We start from the raw sequence: 6000 nt of genomic DNA on the forward strand, positions 1-6000 counted from the left end.
ATTATTTAAGTTAGAATTTTTAAACTGAAATTAATTAAAAATTAAATTATTTCTACCTTAGAAAAATGTTAAACTTCTCTCTAAACATGTTAAATCTAGAATGGTTGAAATATTAGGAAAAGTAAATTTTCAATATTAATTCATCATTGATTGCAAATTGCTTGTAGAACCCTAGACACATAGATATGTAATACTTATAGTTAATAAAGAATTTCTAAGAAATTGTGAGATTAATAGGGAGATTCATTTGAAAGGCACATTTTGAAATGATATTCGAATAAAATACTTTGAAAAATATCTTAAAAATTTTATTTTCAAAATTTTGACAAAATAGTTTCGGCATAACTTTCAAAATTCTTTTGATAATTTTTAAAATTCGTTTAAAAAATTCTTTTGAAAATTTTCTACAAATACATGCATTAGTAAAGATGCATATAAGCATTTTTTTAAAATTATTTCTACAAATTTTCTACAAGTACGTAGAAATACATGTTTTTGACAAAAAAATGTTTAAAAAAAAAATCTTAAACATGTTTTTAAAAAATACTTTTGAAAACTTCCAAAAATATTTTAAATTTTTTAATGTTCTAAAAAATACCTTAGTTATTCTTTTGGTTGAGAGATTGTTGGTGCAATCATCTTTGGTCAAAGTTAACCAGTTAGACTATGCTCGAATGAATTCAAACTTGAGTTTCGATGTTTGGACAATATATTTGAAAAATATCTGAAAGAGATCAAGTATGTTAAGGTTGACTAGATACTTAATGATATGTTGAGAGGAAAGTCAAGTAGGTTGTGAAGAATCAGATACTTAACTAGCAAAGTGCTAACTTGAGGGTTAGGCAAGGGTAAAGTCTTAATTGCGGTGAGGCAAAGAAAAGTCCAAGTGGGTTAAGGAGGACCACACATTGACAAAAGAAAATCCTAATTACGGTTAGGCATAGGAAAGTCCAAGTGGGTCAAGGAGGACCGCACGTTAACAAAGGAAAGTCCTAACTATGATTATGCAAAGAGAAGTCCAAGTGGGTCAACGAGTACCGCACCTTAGTAAGACAAAAATCCTAACTACGATTAGGCAAGTGAAAAATTCAAGTGGGTCAAGGAGAATTACACTTGATGATCGGAAGTGTAACGAGAAGTTGACAAAGTTCAATTGGGTCAAAGGTTGGTCAAACACTTGATGGGGAAGTCCCAACATGTCATGGTTGATAGGAGATTGGGCAAGAGAATCATAGACTTGGGTTAAGCAAGTTAGGGTTGGAGCAATTGATTGGGTAATTAATTGACCCAAGTTCAATCGATCAATGGATCGATTGAGAATGCTGTTGCGAAGAGGCGCTGTGAATCAATTGGGTAATCAATTCAGCCGGAAGCCAATCGATTGGGTAATTGATTGAGGTGAATTTTGTGAGAACGGAGAGGTGCTGAATCGATTGGCTAATTGATTCAGCCCTCTTCAATCGATTGGATAATCGATTGAAGACTTGAAGTAGAGTTTTTTTCGTGAAGCACAGTAGCTTCCTCGCGAGGAGTTTAATCAATTGGGAGAAATTCGCGAGCACACAATGGGCTTTATATATAATTGATCAGGTGGCCGATTGAAGCTAGTTAATCGACTGGGAGAAGCAAAAAGAGTCGTTATGAGATCAAACGACTGGATTTGTTTGGATCTGATATGACAATCAATTGGGGGCAAGGCCAATTAATTGGGAACCCTAATTTAAGAGATATAGAGGCATTTAGAGATTCAAATAACTATATCTTCTTCTCTACTCTTCACTGCAGTTCTTGAAGCTCCTTGGAGACAAATGTTGCTCCACTTTCCAAGTATCAAGAGGCAATCTATGACAACAAGAGATCAAGAGCAAAGATCATTTATTGTTGTATTCATTTCTTTATTCTTGTTACATTTCTTGTTGTATTTCTTGTATTTGCTTGTATATGTACCTGTACAAGGCTTCTCCACCTCCTAAAAGGAGGTTTTTATAGTGTATTATGAGTGAGGAGGGTAGACCCTTGGATTAGTTACCTCAAGGAGGTGGATACCAAATAAAATCAAGGATATTAGCATTGATTCGAGTTTCCGCTGCAAATCATCATCAATGAAGCTATTGAAGCTAATCACCCTCCTTTAGCTCCCGAAATGCCCTAAGATTTTTGATTTAGATCAACCCCTAAGACATATAGGAAGTTTTTCCTTGTAGTTAACAAGGATTCCTAAAAGTGTGTTAAGTTAAGGGGAGTCCTGATTGAAAGATCAAACATTATTTTCAAAATTCTTTCAAAATTAATTTTACAAATCTTTGAAATTATGTTTGAAAACCTAAACTCTTTGGAAAATCTTACAAAAATGTTTGAAAAATCATCTTGCCAAATCTTTAAAATAATTTTTTAAAAATCCTTTAATAAATGTTGGTCCAAAATTTTTCAAAGCACATTCTTCCTAAATATTTTAAAAAATCTTTAAAAATTCCTTGAAAATTCTTTAAAAGTTTGAAAACATCTTTTGGATATTCTTTAAAAGTGTTTTAAAAAATTAATATGTGTCTTAATTATTTATTTCCAAAGTTTTTGTTGGGACAAAATTGACTTTTGGTGGTTTATGTTTTTTTTATCTGTGTCAGATGGGGAGAGTGACTTTAAGTTATAGAAATGTGACCTTAAGTTATAAATATTTCGAATCTTCCAACTTTGGTATAAAATCCTTAAGACCCATACCTAAATTAAGAAAATTATCAAACATCAAAAAGGAAGAAATTATTGGTGCAATCAACCTTCATGGTTTCGATGTTTGACAATATACCTATGTCTTGTTAGTGAGGCCAAGGGTGGATCCAAGCAGGACTTGATGTTTGGAAGAAAAAAGTCTAGTTAGGACTAGATGACTGGCAAGGTTAAGTTCTAAGTAGAAGTTAAATATGTGAGAAGTATTAGTACAGTTAGCACTAATACTCAAACTCAGATTTTGATGTATAACAAATAGTTAAAGTTATTGTTGTGTGTTCTAATATAGTTACCAAGTGTGCAAGACTAAAAAGACTTGATGGGACTATACACTAGGTTGAAATCTAGCTAGGTTAGGGATGACTAGACGATTGACAGAAAGTCCAGTTGAGTCAGAGAGCACTAGACAACTGACAGGAAGTCTAGTTAGGTCAGGGAGGACTATACGACTGGCTGAAATCTAGATGAGACATATGACAGGAAGATCTGATGGGTTAAGAAATCATAGTTGAGTAAGTTTGCTAATGGTAAGTGGAGGTAAGCAATTGGAAAAAAGATCGAGTGAGGGTGCGTTCCTCGTTGAGGGAACAGTAGGTATCAATCCGACCTAGGATTTCAGTGAAATCCAAAGTTAAGACCGGGCAGTCCCGAAACTTTCAAAATATTTAATAATTATTTATATATTATGTTCGTTGTGCAAACTCTATAGTACAGGAAAGCAAAGCTGCAAATTGGTTGGAAAAAGGACTTCCAGGTACTCTGGACAGATTTAGGCGCCTGGAGGTCCAAGCGCCTAGATTGTGCCAAATCTAGCCACACATGCAGTTGAGTTGGCGCACTCCGATTGGCCATCACATGTTAGAGTCTAAGCACCTAGGATTGGTCTAGATGCCTGAGAGTGGATAGAGGCGACTTGGATAGAGCTTCACTAAGGTGCAGTCACGTCAGCATTCTAGGTGCCCAGGAGTGGTCCAGGCGCTCAGAGATGGATAACTCAGTGTCGAAGCAGGATCGGATCGGATAGGCCTCAGTGGAGGCACCCAGGGATATGGTCAGGGCACCTGAAAATGCCTATAAAAGGATAGCGTCAAACAATCAATTACTACAACTTTTGTACTCAAGTATTGCTCTGAAAAGCTCTCTATGACACTGAAATGCCACTTCAATGACTACACCCAAATTTCAACACAAAGTCGTTGGTATATTTGTATTTACTTACTTGTACTTTAATTTTCTATATCATTGTAATTATTTGAGTTTATAGTAAATTATCCAATGAAAGCACTCAGTGAGTGCGGGTCTTGAAGTAGAAGTCATCGAAGACTCCAAACCAAATTAAAAAAAACTTGTGTTAACCGTATTCTTTTTGTGTAATTTTTTTCGCTGCTTTCTCTCGTATTTTTATGAAAAAGTGAAAAAGTAACTCACACTATTGACTCCCTCTAGCGCTTTACGATCCTACATGAAGTCTACTAAGTGACTAATCCTAATTAGAGGTCAGACATGGGAAATCCCTAGTGAGTGAAGCTAGGCCTTAGTGAGTGAAGATATGTGGTGGAAATCCTAGTAAGTGAAGCCAGGTAGTGGAGGCCATAGTGAGTGAAACTTGGCCCTAGTGAGTGAAGCTAGGTCATGGAAGTCCTGGTGAGTGAAGCCAGGTAGTAGAAGTCCTGATAAGTGAAGTTAGGCCCTAGTGAGTAAAGCTAGGTGGAGAAAGTCCTACTGAGTGAAGCTAGCCATTGGAAAATCCTAGGGGTAATGAGAAGTCTTAGAGGAGTAAACTCCAAGCATGTGTAATTGAATAGTTTTCGATCGACCAAGAGCTGTCGACTGGACCAGCGAATCTTGAAAGTTACTAACATTGATTTGCTTTCATATTTTATATATATTGTGCTAACTTGGTGTTGTAGGAAAGTCTTAGTCGATCAACTTGATAAGATACTAAGCAGGACCAGAGAAAGTCCAAATAGGTATGGAGGACCAGATAAGGCAGTAGGTGCCGATCCAACTTAGATCCATTTTGTAAGTTTAAGTTGAGATCAAGATGAGATCCTGGTCTTGGTAAGATGTGATCTAATTTATAAATTGATCTTATTTTATTATGTGCTAACTCTATTTTATAAATTTTTTTTGTTATTAGACTAACTCATTTTTGCAGGAGTTAGTTTATAAAAAATCACCTTGGATGACAATGCTTGAGACGTCTCAAGTGCTTGGAGGCGCCTCAGATGAGTTGATGGAGGTGCCCTGAGCAGGCTAAAGGCGCCCTCGCGCGGAGAGAGTTCAAAGATGAAGTTTCGCTTTTGAGAGGTGCCTCAGAGCGGAATGGAGGCACATCAGAGCACATTAGAGGTGCCTCAGAGTTGATAGAGGTGCCTCAGAGTGGATAAAGGTCAAAGTTGTTAGAATGTATACTAAAAGCTTAGCTTTTTGTATGAACATTTATTGAATGAACATTTATTTTGTAATAAGAATTACATTGGTCAAATGTCTGCATTTAGTTAAATGCAGTTGTCTATTTAATTTATATTATAGATAACATGACGTGTGGTGTCATACAGAAGATCATGTTATCAATTCCTTATAAATTATAAATAGTAGCTCACAACCAAGATGGATTGGGATAAACTATTGGAATGGTTGTAGTGTAATTTGGTACTAGTTTATCTTAACTATAAAATTACACTAGTACACTATGTGTGTATTGAGCAGGACCATTTGAGGTTGTTCCTTTTATACTGATTGCATAAAAGAACATAACCTCTATTATTATGGATGTGTGTACTCTTAATCCTGATATAATAACAAGCACATATACTTAGTATTTATTTTTTTAATTTATCAATGGGTGAGATTTATTCGTTAAATCAATAGGCCCGATAAGTTGAGAAATAATATTATTTATATGGTGTGTTGTTGATTATAGAATGAAACTGTGTCCTAGTTATCTAGGTTGATGATGCCCCCTTGAGGAGCTCATAAGGATTGTCATGTAAACCCTACAAGTGGACTTAGTCCGACATGACAATGAAGTTGAGTGGTACTACTCTTGGAGCTAGATATTAATTAAGTGAGTTGTCAGTAACTCATTTAATTAATGGACATTCGATATCTTAAACACAGGGAGACTAATGCACTCATGATAAGAAGGAGCCCATAATGTAATATGGGATTGGTGCGGTAGTTCAATAATGAATCTTTAGTGGTATGAGTTATTATTGATGAACTTGATTTGGGTGTTCAGGTCGAACACAGGAAGCTCAAGTCCATCAGGAG

Source organism: Zingiber officinale, chromosome 1B (genome assembly GCF_018446385.1).
Source record: "Zingiber officinale cultivar Zhangliang chromosome 1B, Zo_v1.1, whole genome shotgun sequence".
Taxonomy (NCBI): domain Eukaryota; kingdom Viridiplantae; phylum Streptophyta; class Magnoliopsida; order Zingiberales; family Zingiberaceae; genus Zingiber; species Zingiber officinale.